Below are 22222 nucleotides of genomic sequence, written 5' to 3'. Positions count from 1 at the left end.
TTCTTATGAGATGTTCCACATTCTCTTCTATTTTTTCATTCTTTTTATTTTGTTTTATTATTTCTTGATCTCTTATAACTTCACTGGCTTTGCCTTGCCCAATTCTAATTTTCAAGGAGATATTTTCTTCCTTAAGATTCTGGATCTCCTCTTCCAGTTGGTTGACTTTCTTTTCATAATCTTCTTGTTTTTCTTGAAATGTTCTTATTTTTAAAAAGTTTTTCCTCAGTCTCTCTCATTTGATTTTTAAAGTCTTTTTAAAGTTCTTCTATGAATTCTTTTTGGGCAGGTGACCATTTGACATTACTCTTTGGGGTAGAAGAAGGTTTCTTTGCTTCAGTATCCTACTCTGAAGATGAACTCTAGTCTTCTCTATTCCCATAGTAACTTTCTATAGTTGGGTTCTTTCTCCTTTGCCTGCTCATTTTTTAAAAATTTGTAGCAGCTTGCTATTGTAATCACCTCCAGTCCTGCAGTGTGGAGAATCATGCCTCTGGCCTCAGACCCTTTTCCAGTTCTCCTCTCTGGCCTGGAACCAAAACCAAGAACTCTGCCTTCCTGTAAGTGCCCACAGCCAGCAGCATCCCCACTCCACTGCTTCTACACTCATCAGATGTGTGCTGGTTCCTTCTCACCCAGGGCCTCATCTCAGCAGCAAAGCTTGGCCTGGCATGCCTTATCAGCAGAGGTTCCCTCAATCTTCCCCTGCTCAGACATCCTACTCCCCACACTGTCTGGGAGGTGAAAATTCCTGTAGCTGGGGCCAAGGCTACCTCCCAACCCAACCAGCCCCAGGGCTCACTACTTGCTGTTCAGAACTAGTCTGGAGGAATTGACACTCCACAGGGCCCAAACCTTGGTCCTGGGATTTTTTGGATCTTCTCCAGGAGGTTTGCCACTCCACTTTTGCCCTGAGGCTTTATTTTGTCTTGTTTGGGGGGAAATCTGGAGAGCTTGGAATTTTCTGACCTACTCCACCATCTTCCCGGAATCCTCTCCCTTAAGACATCTATGTATGTGACATCCAGTTGAAGAGGTCTAATAGGCAGTTGGAGATGCAAGACTGGAGATCAGAAGAGAGGTTAGTGCTGGATACAAATATCTGATAATTGAATCCACTGGAATGAACAAGATCCAGAATTGACATATTATAGAGGAAGAAGAGAAAAGAGGCTTCAGGTCAGAGCCTTGGGACACACCCCTATGACTTGGGGGAAGATCCAGCAAAGGAGACTGAGAAGGAAATATCAGACAGGAAGGAAGATAATGGTGTTCTAAAAACCTAGAGAGAAGAGAACATCAAGGATGAGAGTGATTAATGGGTCAAAGGCAGCAGAGGCAAAGGAGAATGAGGATTGAGAAAAGTCCATTGGGTTTGGCAACTTTGGAGGGGGGCAGTTCCAAATGGAGGGATGAGCAAGGAAGGTGTAGTTCATGTATATGTTTTACATAAAATATCAAGTGACCTTCATATTTTATTTTTGATATGAAAAAAAATATTGGGGGTTCAAGGGTGGTAAAGGTTTTGGAATAATCATTGTGGAGAATTTGATAGTCAATAAAAGATTAATTAAAGAATTCCTATGATGAGAACCTAGTTGAAATTCAAAAACAGGATTTAAACCCAAGTCCCTTGATTCCAAGGTCCAAACTCAATCATCTACTTCCCTTTGCCTCTAAAAACGCAGTAATTTAACTAGGCTAACAAGACACTGAGTAGAGGTTCTTAGGGACCTGCTCTAATGAACAAAGAGATTCAAAATTGTCATATTTATTGTTTATAATAATTTGTGATTTGTAAGAATTTATAATTAGCACATTGACTAATTGTTATATTACTTAAATATGCTTCTAAATTGCTTAGATTATTCTCTGCAGCAAAGTCATTCTAGCGTGTTCCCACCTATTTCGCTTCTTTTTGTGTTTGGGCATCTGACCTCGCTGACACAGTGGACTTTCAGTGAGGAAATTCCTTCAGTTAAAGCAGATCTGCACCTTCCTTGCCCTTATGGTTTTAAGAAATGTGCCTAGAACAGTAAGAAGTGAAGTGACTTGCCCAAGGTCATGCAGCCAGTTTGTATCTGAGGCAGGCTTTGATATTCCTGACTCCAGGATGATCTTCCTATCCATTTATAACACACTCTCTCCCACGTATAGCACAAAACTAAATTTCCATCCAAATTATTACAGATTCTTAATTCATGGAGACTGAATTATCTCATTTTTTTTCTCTGTGTGCTCCAAAAACTGTTCTGTGACCATTCCAAAGTGCAAAGCAGGTGGTCCATGATACCAGCAGAAGAACAGATTGCACTGTGAATATATCATTGGTTCATACATGTCGGTGTCTAGACAAAGCTCTCATAAAACTTTAGTAATGATTAAAAACCTTTCTAGAGGGAAGCAGCAGTGTCTACAGGAGCGGGAAGTGATCAAGAATAGAATTAAAAATTAAAAAGAGTTGCTATGCATGGCAAACTGAAATCTTTATTCATTAACTTTGTGAAGTTGTTTTCAAATAGTCACTAGCAAAAAAACAAAGGGAAGTCAAGTATGGTGGTCATAGATATAGAATTGGAAGGGACCTTAAAGGCCATCTAGTTCAACCTCTTCACTTTACAGAAGAGGAAACAGAGGCCCAGAGAGGTCATAGAATCAAAGGCTCATATATTTAGAGCTGAAAGGGACCTTAGGGGTTATCTACTCCAAACACCTCTTTTTAAAGATGAGAAAACTGAGGGCCCTCCAAGAGGACCATAATATCATAGATAGAGAACTGGGAGATACCTTAGAGGTCACTGACTACAACCTTCAGATGAAACTGAGGCACACAAAAGTGACTTGTCCAAAGTTACTCAGATAGTAAGGATTCAATCTCAGGTCATCAGATTCCAAATTCAGCATTCTTCCCACTTTATCACTGATTCCAGCAGATTATCCCCATGCCCCCTTTTAAATTTTTTTTAATCCTGTGTAAGTCTGGTCAAAAACGTATGGGTCCTTTCTGTATTCTGTCTTTGGAGATGGGACTAGGAGAAGGAAAATTGAGATATAGTAGAAAGAACATGGAATCATGACTTAGGTGGCCTGGATTTGAGTCCTAGCTGTGCTATTATTTTTTATATGACTCCAGACAAGTCCCTTCTCCTCTCTGGGCTTTGGCTTTCTCATATGTAAAATACAGCGTCTAGATAAAAAAATCTCCAAGACTAATTTTGTAGTCACAGAAAAAGCAGATGTGGCATTCAATTTGAAAAGCTCTTCCAGCACATACAAGAATTTCACTAAACATTTCTGATGAGTCTTAATGCATATATTCAGTCATGTCACTTGCCCATTCAAGAACTACATCATCAAGAAAAAAATCTCTTGTCTGGCATTCAAGGCCAACTCCTTGGTGCTGGTTCTGTATTAGTTCATCCCACCCAGGATTCTTTGGAATTGACTCTCTTCATTTCTTACAGTTTAATAATATTTCACTATATTCACGTGCCACATCTGTTCATCAATTTCCCAATTGTATAAAAGACAGTCTAAAATACCACCTTAGATTCAAGGGGTTTTTTTCTTTTATCCCATTTTAATCCAGTGTCCCCTTACCTGCCAAAGCTAATGGCCTTTTCTCAGTCTTCATAATCCTTGACCTCTCTGCAGCCTTTGACACTGCTAAGCATCTCTTCTTGGTTGTGCTTTCCCCTCTAGGTTTTCATGACACTGTTGTCCTCTGGTTCATCTCCTGCCTGTCTGATTGCTCTTTCTCAATCTCTTTTGTTAGATCTTTATCCACATGACACACACTAATCATAGATAACCCCCAAGACTCTGTCCTAGGACTTCTTCTTTTCTCCTGTATACTGTCTCACGTGATGATTTCAACTCCCATGGGTTCAGTTGTCCTCTCTATGTACCTGACTCCCAGATCTATCTATCTAAGCCCACAACTCCCTCCTGAACTCAGGGTCTGCATCGTAAACTGTCTTTTGGACAGCTCAACATGGATTTCCTGTAGGCATGTCAAACTCAGCGGGTCCCCAAAAGAATTCCTTATCTTTCCTCCCAAACTCTCCTCTCTTTTCAGCTTTTCTCTTACTGTCAAGAGGACTGCCATTCTCCCACTCAGCTAATCTCATGACTACAATGTCACATTTGACTCCTAATTCATTCCGCATATTCCACCAATTGCCAAGTCTCACTGTTGCTGCCTTCACAATATCTCTCTTATATATTCCCTTCTTTCCACTCACGTAGACACCACCCTAGTCCAGGTCTCCAAGCCCTCTCATCTGGACTATTACCAAAGCCCCCGTTTGGTCTCCCTGCCCCCGTCTCTCTGCACTCCAATCAGTCCTTCGCTCAGCAGCCAAAGATTTCCTAAAGCACTGGTCTGCCTACGTCGCCCTTCCACTTGATGAGCTCCCAGTGTGCCCATCCCCTCTAGGAGCAAGCGCAGCGTTTTCTTTGTTGGCTTTTAAAGCCCTTTCCAGTCTTCTTCCACGTGACTCAGCCCGCCTGGCTTCCTTGGTGCTCTCCACATACGACTCTCATCTCTGTGCCCTTGCACTGGCCATGCTCCATGCATACATGCTCTCCTGCTTATATCTTACTCCCCTTCACACATCCTTCCATCCAGCGACACTGACCTCCTTTCTGTTCCATGAACAAGACTCCCCATCTCAGCTCCCGGCATTTTGCTGGCTGTTCTTCATGCCTGGAATATTCCCTCTCCTCATCTCTGCCTTCTACCTTCCCTGGCTTCTTTCAAGTCCCAGTTAAAATCTCCTTTTCTACAAAAAGCCTTTCCAAACTCCTCTTAATTCTAGTGCCTTCTTTCTTTTAATTTTTCCTATTGGTCCTGTAAATAGCGTGTTTGTTCATATACATTTGCTTGCTACCTCCTTATTACATTGAAGGCACAGACTGTCTTTTGCTTTTTTTTTCCCTATCTCCAACACTTAGCAAAGTGCCTGGCACATAATAGGCACTTAATAAATGCTTATTGACTGACTGACTGACTGACTCTTTGTCTCTACTTCTTGGCATATCAGATAGTTCCAAGTTGATGGTAAGAGTTAAATAAATATTTGTTGACAGGGGAAGAGTTCATGACCCAACAAGAGATAGAAAGGGTTACATTGAATTAGTCTTCCTGTCTCACATCTCTCCCACAGTTTTGAGTACATAAAATTTAAAAGGTTTTGCACAAACAAATCCAGTGTAGCTAAGGTAAAAATGTAAACAGTTAACTGGAGAAAAAAAAAGTCTTTGTAGCAAATTTCTCTGATACAGGTCTCATTTCTAAGATACATGAAGAACTGATGAAATTTATAAGAATAAGAGCTATTGCCCAACTAATAAACGATCAAAGGATATGAACAGGCAGTTTTTCAAAGAAGAAATTAAAGCTACCAATAGCCATATGAAAATGCTCCAAATCATTACAAATTAGAGAAATGCAAATTAAAGCAATTCGAGGTTCTACCTCACACCCATCAGATCAACAAAGTTGATAAAAAAAAAAAGGAAAATGACAAATTTTGGAGAGATTGCAGGAAATCAGGTACACTAATGCACTGTTGGTAGAGGTCAAGAAAATCTGTAAACCAATTTGTAATTATGCAAAGTCACTAAACTGTGTGTATACTTTACCACATTGGCACTACTATCTAAGTTCAGAAAGGCTCATCAGTAGGTTGGCCACAGGGTGACAGATTTTTCAGCTACAACAACACTTGCAGGAGTGTCTATCAGAGAGGGGCTGCAGTCTGCATCAGTGGATGGTGCAACCCACACCAATGAAATTCTTGAATTATTAAAACATATTGGGGTAAATATATCCAAGGAGAGAGAACTCCTCAGTCTCCTTTGTTGGATCATCAGCCACGCACACACCTTACTGTGGGTGTCCTGGATCCTCTTCTAGTCTTCCTTTGTGCTCTTTCCCTTGCTGACCTCACCACCTCTTACAGGTATCATTATCATCTCTATGTAGGTCACTCCCAGATCTTCATATCCAGGCCTAGTCTCTTGCCTGAGCTTCAGTCCTTCAGCAATTGTTTATTGGACACTTCCAACTATATTATAACTCAATATGTGCTTTAATGAACAGCAAAACAAAAATCATCTTTTACCCCCCTCAAACCCACACCTGTTCCAAATTAACCTATTTCTCTCAGTTTCAAGGCAGCTAGGTGGTACAGTGAATAAAATGCTGGGCCTGGAGTCAGGAAATTCACATCTGATTTCAGTCACTTCTGGCTGTGTGATCCTCAGCAAGTTGCTTAACCTCTTTGCCTCAGTTTCCCCACCTGTAAAATGTAAATAATAGCACTTACTTCACAGGATTGTTGTGAGGGTCAAGTGAAATAAGATATGTAAAGCTCTTAGTACAAAGCCTGGCACATAGTAGGCACTTTATAAATACTTATCCTCAGGGCAGCTAGGTGGCAGAGGATAGAGCAGCAGCCCTGGAGTCAGGAGGACCTGAGTTCGAATGGCCTCAGACACATAACACTTACCAGCTGTGTGACTCTGGGCAAGTCACTTAACCCCAATTGCCCAGCCAAAAGAAAAGAAAAAAGAAAGAAAGCTAAATACTTATCCTTTTCCCCTTCCCCCACCCTGTTAAAGGCACATTTATTCCAGTCACCTAGGTTTGCAACCTTAGCATCATCTGCAGCTCCTCATAATCATTCACATCACATATCTAATCAGTCACCATATTTTGTTATTTCTACTCGCACACCATCTCTCAAATCTCTCCCCTTCTCTCCACTCACACAGCCCTAGTTCCCACCTTCACTTCCTCATTCCTGGTCTGATCATATCACTCCTTTAATCAATAAACTACAGTAGTTCCCTATAACTTCAAGCATTAAATATAAATTCCTGATCGACATTTATAGTCTTTTACAACCTGGCCCCAACCTACCTTTCCAATCTTATTATACATTATTCTCCTTCGGGTACAGTCAAACTGTCCTCATAAATAACATTCCATCTCTCCTCTCTGTCTTTGCACTGCACCCACCTCCCTGGAATTCACGGACTCCTCCCTTCCAGCCTCGGATCCTATCCCACCTTCTATCCCCTCAACTATTAGAGCCTTCTCTTCCAAAACCACCTGTATTTATTTTATATGTATTCTATGTACGAAATTTGTATAAACTTCAGTTTTCCGGGTTTTTATGGTTATCAGGATATCAAGAAAGTTGCTTTTTAATCAAGTGATGATGACCATGTGGGTCCCAAATATCTTTACACTTGTAATGCTCTCTCTCCTCCTCTCTGCCTCCCAGGAGGCTTCCTTCAAGTTCTAGCTAAAAACCCATCTTCTATAGGAAGCCTTTCCCAATCTTGATGCATTCTTCCGCCCTCCCTCAGTGAATTAGCTACAATTTATCATATGTGTGTGTGTAAGCATGTGTGCATGTATACATACACATCTATGTGTGTAGATATATACACACATATACACATCTGTGTGTATAGCTCATTTGTACAATAGTAGTTTGTATGCTGTTTCCCCCTTCAGACTGTGAGCTCCTTGAGAGCAGGGACTGTCTGGTGCCTTTCTTCATATCCTTAACACTTAGCACAGTGCCTGGCACATCGTAAGCACTTCATAAATGCTAGTTAATTGATTGATCAATGAATATCTAATGTATCTAACCAAAACACTGAGCACAAAGTAAATAAGCTAGGCTGCTCTTCCATCACTGTGGGCTTAAACCTACAAGAGAAATACAGCTTTTTTCACACACTGAAGAGTTTAGCATGAGAAAACAAAACTAATCCAGAAAAACACAACCCCTTTGATTAAAACCACAGATCTGGAGAATGCCCGGAGGGGAGTTCTGCTGGGCTTACCCTTACTCAGGATACCTAACATCACACCATATGTGCTCGCCTCTGACTCAAATCTTTCCCTGCGGTTTACAAAGAGGAAAAACTTGACAAGAAAAAGATGGTGGACTGGGTTAACTCAGGTTCTAAGGAAAGCTAGCCCTCCTTGTCAATCATTTATTCGAGCTAATGACAACCAGAGCTGTCATTAAAAGAGCTAGGTCACTTTCTTTACTTACTTTATGTATCAGAAATGATTAGCTTCTTCCTCACTCAATACCAGTTTGTGAGCAGCATGCTCACAAAGAATGAGGACAATCCCTCCCCAGCATAGAAGAGCAAAGGGGGCTAGGCACACAGGTAGGGGTGGGGGAACGATGACATCTGAGTGGAACACCCACTGATACTAGTGGATGAGGGGAATGGGGGAGAGGGAGATGAAAGGGAAAATAACTGCAGGCAGGGTATGGGATGCAACATTAAGGACTGCTGGTGATTTGGAGTCTGACCAACTGCAATTTTATATCAGCCTTTGGGGATCAAGAGGGTAGAGTGGTCTCAGGCTCTGTGTGCTGATACATCTATAACTGGTGGAGGGGTTTCCTGTTTCCTGACCTCCTATGTGAACTTGTCTGCCTGTCTGGGGGTTTTCAAGGGTGTGCTGGAGCCGACTCCAAGCCATTTGTGAAATTCGCAGTGAGAACCTCCACCTTGGCAATCAGCAAATACTACAAATCAGCACTTGATTTATTGTTCTGTTCATTGTCTAGACTTGGGAAAGTGATGCAGAAAACATTCATAACACAAATTAAATTTTAAAGTGTGTGTGCATACATTTTTCTGGAGAGTTGGTTGTTAAACATTTACCAGAACACTAATGGGTTTATTCTATTTATACATATATGGCTTAGCCCCTGGGGGAGAACTATGACTGTGGGAGTCTATGGTGCAGACTAAACCCTCATTTGTCCCAGGAATAAAGAATTTCCAAGAAATTCAGATATGCAGAGCTCGAAGAAGTGGTCCCTTACCTGGCCTGGACCAGAGGCAAAAGGTCTCAGTCACATCCTAGCTATCATGTAATCATGGAAATACCCGTTTTGCTATGATCTTCAGTGTCATCATGGTCAGAGATGGAAGCAGGGCTAAAACCAGAGAGCCACAATAAGAAAGGGACAAAGAGAGGAAAGGAAGAGGAAAGGCCGACAAGAAGCAAAATCTGGGTTTTAAGAATTCAATGCCAAGAGGCAGGAGAGAAACAGCCACCCAGGGAATATCAATCTGCTACACTCAAGACTGTATTTGAACGTGTGAGTTTGAAGCTCAGCTAATCTAAACGCCTAGTCAGTTGGGAAGCCCTTTTGCCATATTGCCTCCCCCTGCCGCCCCCAAAACTCTTCGGAAACTCTGAGGTCGGAGGATCTCAGCTCTGGAGAGGGAAGGGAATTCAAACATCACCCAAACTAACCCCCTCTAACAAATGGGGAGACCAAGGTCTAGACAGGTATAATAGTTGCTCCAAGGTCACATAGGTCATAAGTGGCAGAGCCAGGCTTCAAGCCTAGGTCCCCTGACTCCAGACCTGTTATTCTTTTTACTGAACAAACTTACTCAAGTCTGCTATCCGTTAGCTGTATCTTCTGTCTGTTTTCAATCAATCAATAAACATGTATTAAGTACTTATTATACACTAAACACATATAAAAAGGGGATATGAGAGGCAAGAGACAATCCTTATCCTTAAGGAGTTCACAATCTAATGGGGAGACAACATTCAAACAAATATATACAAAGCAAGCTGTATACACAATCAATAGGAAATAATTAACAGAAGGAAGACATTGGCATTAAGAGAGATTAAGAAAAGCTTCCTGTAGGGGCACTTAGGTGGCACAGTGGTTAGAGCACCGGCCCTGAAGTCAGGAGGACCTGAGTTCAAATTCGGCCTCAGACCAAACACTTGACACTTACTAGCCATGTGACCCTGGGCAAGTCACTTAACCCCAACTGCCTTTAAAAAAAAAAAAGCTTCAGAAGATGGGATTTTAGTTGAGACTTAAAGGGAGCCAGGGAAGTCAGTAGTTGGAGCAGAGGGAGGAAAGTATTCCAGGCATGAGGGACAGTAAGAGAAAATGTCCAGAGGAGAGAGATGGAGGGTCTTGTTCATGTAACAGCCAGGAGGTCAATGCCACTGAATCAAAGAGTGTGTAGAGGAGATTAAGGTATAAGAATATTCAAAAGATTGAAGGGAGTAAGTTATGAAGGGCTCTGAATGACAAGCAGAGCATTTTCCTAAGAATTCTACTATTCATCTCTTTCAAGGCTATAAAAATAATGAGAAGATAAGATAGCATTATCACTGAGGAAACACTAGTAATAAGAGAGAGAGAGACAGAGAGACAGAGAGAGACAGAAAGAGACAGAGAGAGAGACAGAGACAGAGAGATAGAGGAGAGAGAGAGAGACAGAGAGACAGAGAGAGACAGAGAGAGAGAGAGGAGAGAGAGAGCACCGCACTGGTACCAGTGCAGATGAAATAACATTGGCTCTGCAGCCAAAGGCCCTGAATTCAAATCCTGATTCTGCCTCTTACCACTTGTATGACCCTGGGTAAGTCACTGAACCTCCCTGGGCCTCACTCTGTAAAGTGAGGGGTTGGATTGTTATTGTTACTCATCCTTCATTCTGGAAGAGGACCAATGACATCAGAAAGGTGATGTCATGACTTACAAGCGAATTGGATTGAAGTGAGGTAGAACCACGCAGTCATCAGCCTCACTCTCTCCTCCAGAGTCATCAGAGTCCAGTGGCAAGACAAAAGTCAAGATAAGTAGCAATGGTCCCAGGGTGGTCTAGAAGACTTCTGGGGTCCCTTCCACCTCCAGATCTAGGATGCTATGATCCTAAGTCATTTAACCTCCTTTTACCTCAGTTTCTTCATCTATAAAATGGAGATGCTGGACAAGATGACTTCTGCTAGTCCTTCCAGCTCTAGACTTAGGATGCTATCAGTAAATGTCTGTGATCCTAGGATTTGGGAAAGTATTCCACTTTTTCAAGGGAACACTGTGAGCTCCTTGAGGGCAGGGACTCTGTTTTTGCCTTCCATTGTATCCCCAGCACTTAGCACACAGTGAGTGCTTAATAACTTGTTGACTTGACTTGACTTCAAGGACAGCACCCACGATAACAGAATTCTGTCCTCTGGCATGGTTGAACTGAAGGCCTGAAAATCTGATTGGTCTTCGTGCTCTTGACCAACCCTCCCTGTGGGTGGCCCAGGTGGCCACCTGACTTAGGGAGATGGAAACAATGACTCTGGTGGCAAGCCAGTGTGATGACCAGTCAATGAGCCCCAGATCTGGCTCTGTGCCAATACTGTCACCCACGTGACTGTGGCATCGCTTCAAGTTAACATAAAACCCTTGGTGTCATTTTGGATCAATGGTGGTAAATGCATCAGCACTTTGGCATGAGGCCCTTGGCTCAGTCTAAAACATTGGTACAACACCACCACTATCGGCCAAAGATGTGGAAGCCAAGGACCACAGCCACCTCTCACATGGTAGGAAAAGAGGAAGGAAGCTGGACTAAATTAACTCAGAGGTCTCTTCAGCTCAAGCTGTAACATTCAGTGGTCCTATAAGAGCCAACAGAAATTGTAGCTAGGAAGCTATAGCAGCTAAACAGCATCCTAGCCGTCTAACAGATTTAACAAGGTTCCCAAAGGCATCTCACTCTCTGCCCTCCATCCTCGCCCCCCCCCGCCCCAAGAAAAGCTTAGGCATCAGGATAGTCTTTCTCCTTGTTTATTTTCTCCATGTAGTGGCTACAGGGCATTTGGTGGGTGAGGTACGGCTTGGAGAATGTGGAGTGAAACTATGGTGCCTTTGAACTGGAGTAATATCCAGTTGGCTCCCATCTGGGTTGCTGTGCCAAAGCACAAAGTTCATAACAGTCACTGAAGGTGGCCAACACAAGCCCTGAAAACTAAGTCCCCTCTGAACAAAATCGCTAAGAATAACTCCGTCCCTTAAAGTCCTTGTCCAGTGCTTCATCCTGCTATGGGAGTGACCTTGAGTTAGGGAAGGTGTAGACAGCGTACCTCTCCTGAACTAGAAAGTTTTCAAGTACAGACTCAGGGATGAACTATCTGTAGTCTGAAGACTAGGGGAGCTAAGTATGAGAACGCTCATTCCCAGGTTGCCTGAAAGGGATGACTTTTTTGATCAATGTGAAAGTATAAAGTAATGATGACCCAAATCCATATGGCACTTTTTAAGGTTTGCAAAGCCCTTTCCTTATAACAACAATGAGGGATACAGCAGGAGTACCATCACCCCTAATTTACAAATTAGGAAACTGAAACTCAGAGAATCAATTAATCAAATATGTATTACTATTTTAGCAGGAAGCAGGGTACAGTGGAATAAGTATTGGCTTTGGAGTTAGAGGACCGGGGTTCAAATCTCACCTCTAATCCTTCCTTGCTATGAGACCTTGGGCAAATCACTTAACCTCTCTAGACCTCAGTTTTCTCACTCTAAAATTAGGCATTTGAAGCAGATGGCCACTGATTTCACTTCCAGCTTTCGATTTATGATACAATCATCATACTATAATCTTAATGTTATTATTGTTATTATATGCTATTAATTATTAAGTAATTAATTAGATGTGTTCTAGGCACTGTGCTGGGCATGAGAGATACAAAGACAAAAATCAACCAGCAAGTGTTTGTTAAACACCTACTATGTGTCAAGCACATAGTAATGTGGGCACATAGTAGTTAAATGTAACACCTAATTGTGTTAAGTGCTGAGGATACAAATAGAAAAATGAAATAGATCCTGTCCTACAAGAGCTTTTATTCTATCCGGAAGATAAGGCTTCTATAAATAAATAAGTCCATACAAAAGAAACACGAGGTTAATGTGCAGGAGTAAGAGAGAAAGTGACTAGGTGAGGGGATCAGGAAAGAATTCATGCAGACAGGAGCAACTGAGCTGCATCTTGAGGGAAGAGAGGTATCATATGAGGCAGAGGTGAGGACAAAATACATTCAGGCATGGAGGACAGCTAGTGTAAAGTCATGGGTGGGGAGGAAGGCCAAGATTGACTAGACTTTGAGGGAAGTAGAAAAGTGGGGGAAGGAGACTGATGTATAATAATGTTAGAAAAATAGTTTGGGGCTAGGGTGTAAGGGGATTGAACTGTTAAACCAAAGAGTTTACATTTGATCCTAGAGGCAACAGGGGGCCATTAAAATTTAACAAATTGAGTGACTTGCTCAAGGTCACATATAATAATTGTCTGAACCATGAGCTGAATCCAAGTCAGCTGACTCCAGATACAGGGTCCTTTCTACTATATTCTACTGCCTAGAAACCACATGGGTCTTTGGGGAAATTTCCTGGAATAGATAATTTATGTCAACTGGACCAAACCGGCTCTAACCTGTGGGTAGCCGGAGCCTAATTAAGCAAGCTAGAGACTGAAGAGTCAGGAATCAAACAGAAGTTTAATCTCAAAATAAGGGAAATGGCTTGCAAGCAAGGAGGGGATCTAGACAGGTGCTGGGGCCCCCCGCCCCTCGTGGGAGGAGTCAATTTAGCTGAGGAGATATTGATAGTTATGCCAATGGCTATACAGTGAGCTAAAGCCCTTACAATTAAGGGCAACAGTGAGATAAGTTTGATTCATAGCAGGGCTTCATGACTGGAATATGGATACGGCAGGTGCTTGTCCAAGCTCAGAGAACACCTGGGGCTGGTCAAATCAATACAATAATTACATAAAAGAATGCTGGGATTTTGCTGTGGCTGAGATCATCCAGAGAGTGAGTGCAAAGGATTGTTGTTATGCCAAGCTCAGGGCACAGCTTGCTTGATGGCCTTAGCTATGGAAAACAGAATGTCTCTTAATGTCTTGACATTTGCAAGGAATCAGAATTTATAAGGTCAAGAGTTGGGGGACTATAGAAAGTGACAGTTTTTGCTCAATTCTTATTTTCTGTGTAGATGTCCATAGACCCACCCCCTCTGTACAACTGAGGGAAAAAAACCTAACATGATTCCAGCCTCTTCCTCAGCTCTACAACAGGCCCAATGATGGGTTTACTATCCCATCACCACTTCCCTTCAAAATCCACTTCATCGCTTAGTGCCATCTTTACCTAACACTACCATCTACTGCTCCTGGAATCTATTTCCACTCTCCTACATGACATTGGCAGTCAGATGGAGTTTTTGTTTTTCACACCTTGATACCACCCTAAGAAACTTAAGCATCTAATATTCTTAATTCATTGGAAATCATGACTTCGTGATTCCTTGACTTTCTGGACTCTACCAACTTTCACCTCTATTTCATATCGGCTACCTTCTAGTCCCTGAGTAGCTAGGTTGGTGCAGTGGACAGAGTGCTAGGCCTGGAAACAGGAAGACCTGAGTTCAAATCCAGTCTCAGACATTTACTAGTTGTGTGACCCTGGGCAAGTCATTTCACCCTGTTTGCTTCAGTTTCCTCATATGTAAAATAAGCTGGAGAAGGCAACAGGCAGACCACTCCAGTATCTTTGCCAAGAAAATCCCAAATGGGGTCACAAAGAATTAACACAACTGAAAAATGACTGAAAAAAGCCTTTTAGAATAACCACACCCTAGAATGCATCGTCACTTTGTGTAATTTTATCTCCAAAATTCTGAAGCTGGTGTTTACCCGTGTCAGAAGAACCTTCCATTTTTCTTTGTCTGAATCTCCAGTCATGAATACCTCTCAATATATGCTATCACCTACACCCTTTTAATCTCAATTACTCCAGTAGCCTGCATGCTATTGTCAACTTTTTCCATGGCAAGGACTTGACTTCACTGGTATAGAGAATCCCTTCTACCAATGCAGATCAACACCTACCCTGCAACTTATGGTTTTATAGAGTTGCCCAGGACACTGAGGGGTTAAGCAATTCACCTAGAGTTACACAACTGGAATGTTTAAGAGGTAGGAATTGAACCCAGACCTTCCTGACTCCAAGGCCAACGCTCCGTTCCACCAAGCTGCCTCTCTGTTTCCATGATCTTGTCTTCCAAACAACAGGCCCTCTCAGCCTCTAATCCTTAACCTCAAATCACCCCCACCACATAGGGCTCAGAAGGCTGCTGCAGGATGAGGCAGCACTGTGCAGAACTGGCCCACACACTGTCCAACTTCAACTTGGCCCTTGTAGCTTCTAAGCAATCTTACTAAGCATAATCCTCATCAGGATTGTTCCAGGCTCTCTTTCCTTAAGCCTCCCGCCCCCACTCTTGGCAGATGACCTTGCCTCTGACTTTACTGAGAAGATGGAGACCATCTGGTGTCAGTTCTTGCTTCTACCCGCTGTCTCAACCTCAGGCCTACAGAGATCAAGATTTGCTGGCTCAAGCCCCCACGTACACCCTCATCTTCAACTTCACATATTTATCTAGTCTCTCAGATTTCCCTCCAGAGAGGGCATTTCGGCTTCCCATTCCCACGTGAAAGGTCTGCTCTTTGTGGAGCTGGAAAGGATAAACTTAAATATGTTGCCCTATGCCACCGTCTTTGCCCAGTTTTCCACCTCCTTGGGCCAGGAAACTTCCCCCAAGGTTCCAATGTCTGTACATCTATAGGTGAGAGCTTTCCACTGGTCCGTGACCTCGCCATTGGGTTCAGAGCACTATGCTTTCAATGACCCATGTGAACTGCTATTGTGTCCATTTCACAGGAAAGGAAATGAGAGCACTCCAAACTTCCTGAAACCACCCTGCAATTTGTGGCCAAGCTGGGGCGACACCACAAGGGTCTTGATCTCTTACTTACTCGGTTTACAGTCTTCTTGGCCACGTTCCCTATCTTGATTTTTTGCTTCCTCCATTCAACTAAATCCATTCACATCTGATCTCCTCTAGCAACTCACTACTGGTCTTTTAAAAATAGCATGGGTCTACTCTCTCCCCACTTATTCACATCCATCCTTGACACCAACGACAGAGTGAGTTTTCTTAGGAGTAGACCTGGTCACATTGTTTCCCTGCTCAACAATCCTCAATGGATCCCTATTGTCCATCAAGTTCAAACTTCTTTCAAAGCTCTCCAAACCCTATCACCGTTCTACATTTCCAGCTTTATTTCCTATCAATCTCCTCTGTAAACTCCGTTCTCCAGCCAAACTAGACTGCTATATGTTCCCTGAATATTCCCTGTACTTTGCTTTTGTTAAGGCTATTGTCCCATGCCTAGAATATGCTCCCTCCTCAGCAGAGCCTGATAAATTCCCACCCATCCTTGAAAGCTCAACTCAAGTGCCACCTCCCCACCAAGCTTTTCCTAACCCACTGTTACTAACAACTTTCCTTCTCTGACCTTAGTCACTCTTTTTTTTTTTAAGAAAAAACCTTTCTAATGCAATTAACTGTGAGTTAGGTAGTACACTGGATAAAGTGTCAGACCTGGAGTCAGGAAGACTTATCTTCATGAGTTCAAATCTGGTCTCAGACAATTATGGCAAACCATTCCAGTATCTTTGTCAAGAAAACCCCAATGGGGTTACAAAGAGTCAGAAATGACTGAAAACAACTGAATAACAATAATATACTTAACATATATTAAGGATAGGAACTGGACTTCTGATTAAATTGGTATAGAGACCTCCCTAGTGAGAGAGCTCTCCGCTAATGCAGTTCAGCACCTTCTCTAGGACTTAGAGCCTCTGAGAGTCACCCAGAGCCCCCAGAGATTAAGGGGCTTGCCCACAGCCACAGAGCCAGTAGGCATCAGAGACTGGACTTGAATAGAAGTCTTACTAACTCCAACTATACCAGCTTCCTGTCCGTTATTCCAAGCTGGCCCATTAGCATATAATGTCATATATGTTAGTCAACTATGTTATCCAACTAATAGAATATAAGCTCCATGTGAGTAGGAACTATGTCTTATCCAAACTTTGTATCTCTCCAAGCATCTAGAATATGAAGGAAAGAAACAAACAATTATTAAGCACTTACTGTGTGCCAGGCACAGTGCTAAACTTTTTCCAAATATTATTTTGTTGTGCTCTAGACACAGTAGGCACTTAATAAATGTTTCTTATGCTATACTGAACCATCTTTTGGGGTGGATGATGGGATTGGATCTATAATTTCATTGGCATAAGGAGTTCCCCTAGGAGGAAACTCTACCAAGGAAGATCAACAGCTGTTCTACAATTCTACAACGGACAGTTTTAGAGAGTTGCTTGATGCCATGGGAGATCAAGTTATTTGTCACACTGGCTATATGACACTGGTCATGTGAGAGGTGGGATTTGAACCCACATCTTCTGATTTCAAGGCCTGCTATCTACTATGCCATGTCCCTCATCAACCATCATGTCATGAATAAATTTGAATCTATGCTAGTTGCTGAATTAGCTCAGATGGTAGAGCATTTATTTAGCGTAAGAGAGAATGGGATTGATGCCTATATAATTTTCCAGTTTAAGGTATGGCTAGAGTGCTGCACTTGAAGTCAGGGAGACCTAGGGAAGTCGTTTCTTTTCCCAGAGCCTCCCAGCTTCCTCATCTACAAAATGAAAAGATTGGATTCCATGACCTCCAGCTATGACTGGAGAAGTGGGAAGGCAAGGAGAAGGGAACAGCTAGACTTTGTCCAATCACTCAAACAAGCATTCAGTAAGCACTTACTGTGTTCTAGGCACTCAGCTAGGCACTGAGGACACAAAAGCCAAAAACACAGAAGTTGTAGCTTGTTCATGGACAGAGAGCTAAAGGGCAAACAAGATGGTGGTCAGGACAGAGACAGCCTGTCCTGGTTTTGCTGCCAATTTACCGTAATGAGACTGTGCCTTTGGGCCAGAGGAGAGTTATAAGGCCCTGAGAGGCTGGAGCTATGACCAGAGAGAGGAGCTGCAGTGGAGAGAATAGGTGGCCAGAGAAGGAAGCAGCATCTGAACCCAGATTGCCATTGGTTGTCTAAGAGGAGAAGCCTACCCAAACCAAGTCACTCTAAACCATGAGTTCCAATAGCTGACTCCACAGCATTGCTCCTGGAGACCATGAGTGGGAAATCCAAAGGGCAGTGAGTGGCGCGGCATTTGAGGCTGCTTATCCAATCATGGTAGAAGTGATTAGCACACCTCCTAGTTTGGAGTTGTACCTGTAGACTAGTTAAGGAATATCCTCGGCCCAGAAGGAGTTGCACAAGCGACTCATAGAAGTGGTTTTAATATATATTTAACTTTATTCACTTTGTTGACTCTGTGGCTATGAGTAAAAGAACCTGTACACAGTAAGCCATGCTTTTGGGTGGTTGACTCCCATATTCCATGTTTATACGATCAGTGTTCGTTGAGATACAATCAGACGCAGGGAAAGTGAAGTTTTGCTGGCAGATGGTGACTTGGGAGCTAAGATTTGGGTCGTAGGAATTCACACTGGGCATGCCCCCTTACGGATTAAGGAGGCGAGCAAGGCAGCATGAGGGGAATATAGGCAGGAGCTCTCTGTGAGCCATAAAGAGCTTGACAGCCTTCTCCAAGTGCTTTCCATGTTGCGTGGAACACCCCACCCCCGGAATGATCAGACTGTAGATTTCAACTTGGAAGAGACCTTAGAGGTCATCCCGTCCAAGTCCCCTTCATCTTACATATGTGGAAACTGAGGCCTAGACAGGTTAAGTCAGTTACCCAATCTCACACAAGTAGATAGGAGCAGAATCCAGATTGAAAGCCAAGTCCTCCACTTCAAATACAACTCTCTTTTTGTACCTAGTTCTTATTTTCAATAAAATCAGTCTAGAGGCTAGCAGCACCACCTGGGGGTGAACAAGAATAACACAATCATAGGATTATAGATTTAGAAGCTGGAAGGGACCTTAGAGGTCATGGAATCCAACCCCCCTCATTTTACAGATAAGGAAACTGAGGCAGAGAGCATTTAAGTGACTTGCCCAGGGTCACACAGCTACTAAGTATCTGAAATGAGATTTGAAACCAAGTTTTCCTGACTCCAAATCTAACAACCTATCCACTACTTCCAAGCTGTCTCAATTACTCAAGTATTAGTCTTTTCACCTAGGAAGTAAGGTTAACACATCTGCCTTTGAATTCCATGATCAATGAAATAGCTTGGATTACCACAGCACCTAAGGAGTCTTTAAATTACAAGTAAATAGTAAATTGTCTGGTGGAAAGATCACTGGTTTAAGAAAGAGCGCACAGAGACCAAGTTGCTAAACCTGGTTTTACCACTAACTAGTTGTGTTGACCTTGACCTTGAAACTTAGCATCTCCAGGTTGCTAAGGAGAAGCCCTGCTTTCCCTCCTTACCTCACAGAGCCCTGGTGAGAATAACATGAGATCATGTTTGTGAAAACACTTTCCAGGAGAAATGGAGGAAAATCAAAGGCACTTTCCCAAAGCGAGGTATTATCTCAGAATCCTGAGAATCCTGCCCGAGACTGGAAAGGATCTGTCTTCTGAGTGTTCGCAGGGCGCTATCAAGGCATACTGTGGAGTTTTTCAAGAGGCTCCCTGGGATCCACGTCAGGCAGCTCATTGCTCAGCCTGGACAGCCAGAAAAGGGAATTCTTGATTCAGAGGTACATCTGCTGGTGATTAGGCTTGTATTCTGCAGGCATGTGGCCTCTGAAAATGGAGGACATGCTCCAGAATTCTTAACAGCCTGGGTCCAGATTGTAAAACTGGCTCCATTGTTAAACTCAGGAGAAAGGTGACTAGGGAAGCAGCCTTCGGCAGACAGCCAAAATGATCGGGTGGCTGCTTCACCCCCGTGAAAGGGAATGAAAACAGGCCTGGGCTTGAGAGTCCAGTCTGAAACTTTGAGCAAATACTCCAAGAGGGCTTTTTCATCTATCCATATCAATCACAGAATACAATCAACAGGTCAATGGTCCTTCCAATGATGTCACTTTTTATTTTAAATCAAAATACAGTAGGGTTTAGTCTTTGGCCAAACAAACAACAAACAGGCTCGAAACTTGGCCTTCTCAAAAGTCATAGTCATCACGAGAGTGAATAACCGATCCAACTTGTAATTAATGGTCAAATGTGCAAAATGACTGGGCCATGCCACAAGTTAGTGGCTTACCCTAGACTAGAATCCCAGGGTTGAAAATCAAATGAGACAATATATGTAAAGTGTTTTGAAAACCTTAAAGCCATATATAAAAGGTAGCAATTATTATGGAAGCCATCAGATGGCTCAGAGGTCATCTCATCCAATTCCATACCCAAACAAGAATCCCCGCTATGAAATTCCCAGCAAGCAATCATCTCCTGCTTAAAGACCACCAGTGGCAGACAAATCACTGCCTCCTCGGACATCCTAGTCTAATTCTGGAGAGCTGAAACTGTTAGGAAGTTTTTATTTCTGGTAAGCTTCTGACTTAATTTAAATTACCCTCATGAACAAGACAATGAGATGTGAGCTAGATGACAGTACAGTTAGGTAGATTCAGAACTGGGTTGAATGACAGGCCCCCAAAAGTGTTGATTAATGGTCTCGTACCCTGGCCCTCGTTCTACTCTCCAGAGTAAAAGAGTAATCTGTTTTCCGTTATGACAACCTTTCAAGTATTTGAAAGCAGCAATCCTGTTTGAAAGTGTCATCTCTAAGGCCCATCTGATGCAGGTAAAACCTCTCTAGTTCCTTCAACTTACTCTTATAGCCTGGACTTGAGTCCCCTTGCTACCTGGGAGCCTTCCTTTGGACACACTCCAAGCTTGTCAATGTCAGTTTTGAAAATGGGAGGTTCAGAACCATATACAATACTCCTAATGGGTTCTGTCTACTGTATATAATACAATGAGGTAATACATTCCTTTCCTTATTCTGGACAGAGTGAAGGCAGAGTATGATAGTGGGAAGGGAACTGGCATCTAAGGACCTGGGTGCAAGTCCTTTATCTATGAGATATGTAATCTTGAAGTCATTCAGACCCTCTAGGCTTTAGGGTTTCCTTAAATATTTGCACAGTCATAGATAGCCAAGGGAGCATCCATCATAAAAGAACCTTCCAATTAAAGACTCTTCCCAGCAAAGAAGCAGCCTGGCCCAGTAGAGGAGCAAAGCCCCATAGTCTAGTCCCAGAGTAGCCCAGCTTGCTGAGTCACCTATACAACAAAGAGAAGGTGCCCACTAGTGAGCTTTGTGAAGACAATCCCCAAGAAAGAAAAGACATCAAGTCTCATAGTTCAAGACCTGTGAGTAACTTTGGTCATACGTGTTCCCTACATGCGTGACTCACTACTATGGTACTCTAAATTTGTGACCACTCTCCCCTAAGATAGTCTGTGGTTAGGGGATGGTAGATCCCAAGTGTATTGTGGGATGTTATATAATCATTGTTCTTGCTTTGGTTTTTTGAGTAAATACTTTTGTTAAAAATTGAGTTTGCTGACTGATTTGTTAAAAGGAAGCACACTGATAGGGGTTTAGGATCTGTAGTAGTATGATTAGCTACATACATGCTTTCCCCTAGAATTCCAACAGTAGTAGTAGTAGCTACTTCTCTAGGGACTCAATCTACTAGCAAAGGTTGTTAACGAAAGGAATGAGGAGAGATATGGGGGATCAGTGCTGAGAGAGAGAGAGAGAGATAGACAGAGAGAGAGAGAGAGAGAGAGAGAGAGATTTTGCTAAACATAAATTACTAGATTATATATGTAGAAATGTATAAATAGGTATGTATGCATATGCTATGTAAATCCAATAGGTTCCCTGTGGATTTAATTGTCTGTTTTGCCACTAGCATAGGAGAGTTACCTACTCTTGTTTTAAAGAACATCTCTTCTATCACTTGAACCTATGAATACCTTAATACAAGTATAATTCAAACGCTAAACTAATGTGATTGATAAATAGAGAGAGAGGCAATAGAGTTTAATGGATAAAAATGAGACTTGGAATCAGGAACACCTGGGTTTGCATTCTGAGAGTCATTACCTGTGTAACAATGAAAGTCACAAGTTCACTAAGTCTCAAGTCTCAAGATTAAAAGTAAAACTACAGATTTAGGATGACAGATGTAGACGTCATCTGAGTCCAAGCCTCTCATTTTACATATGGGGAAACTGAGTCCCAGAGAGGTAAAATGATTCATTTAAGGTCATGCAAGTAGCAGAGCCAAAGAGGAGATTGCATAACAAAGAAATTACAGATCATAGGATCATAGATTTAGAGCTGGGAGGATGCACAAGGCCATCTAGCCCAAACCATTTATTTTTCAAATGAAGAAAAAGATGTCCTGGAAGGTCAAAGTGATTTGCCCAAAGTCATAAGTATCAGAGGCAGGATTTGAACCCAGATCCTTCTGACATCACAGCCAGCACTCTTTCCAT

This window comes from Phascolarctos cinereus, unplaced genomic scaffold, assembly GCF_003287225.1.
Source record: "Phascolarctos cinereus isolate Bilbo 61053 unplaced genomic scaffold, phaCin_HiC Scaffold_1;HRSCAF=81, whole genome shotgun sequence".
Taxonomy (NCBI): Eukaryota; Metazoa; Chordata; class Mammalia; order Diprotodontia; family Phascolarctidae; genus Phascolarctos; species Phascolarctos cinereus.
This window is presented reverse-complemented; position numbering follows the sequence as displayed.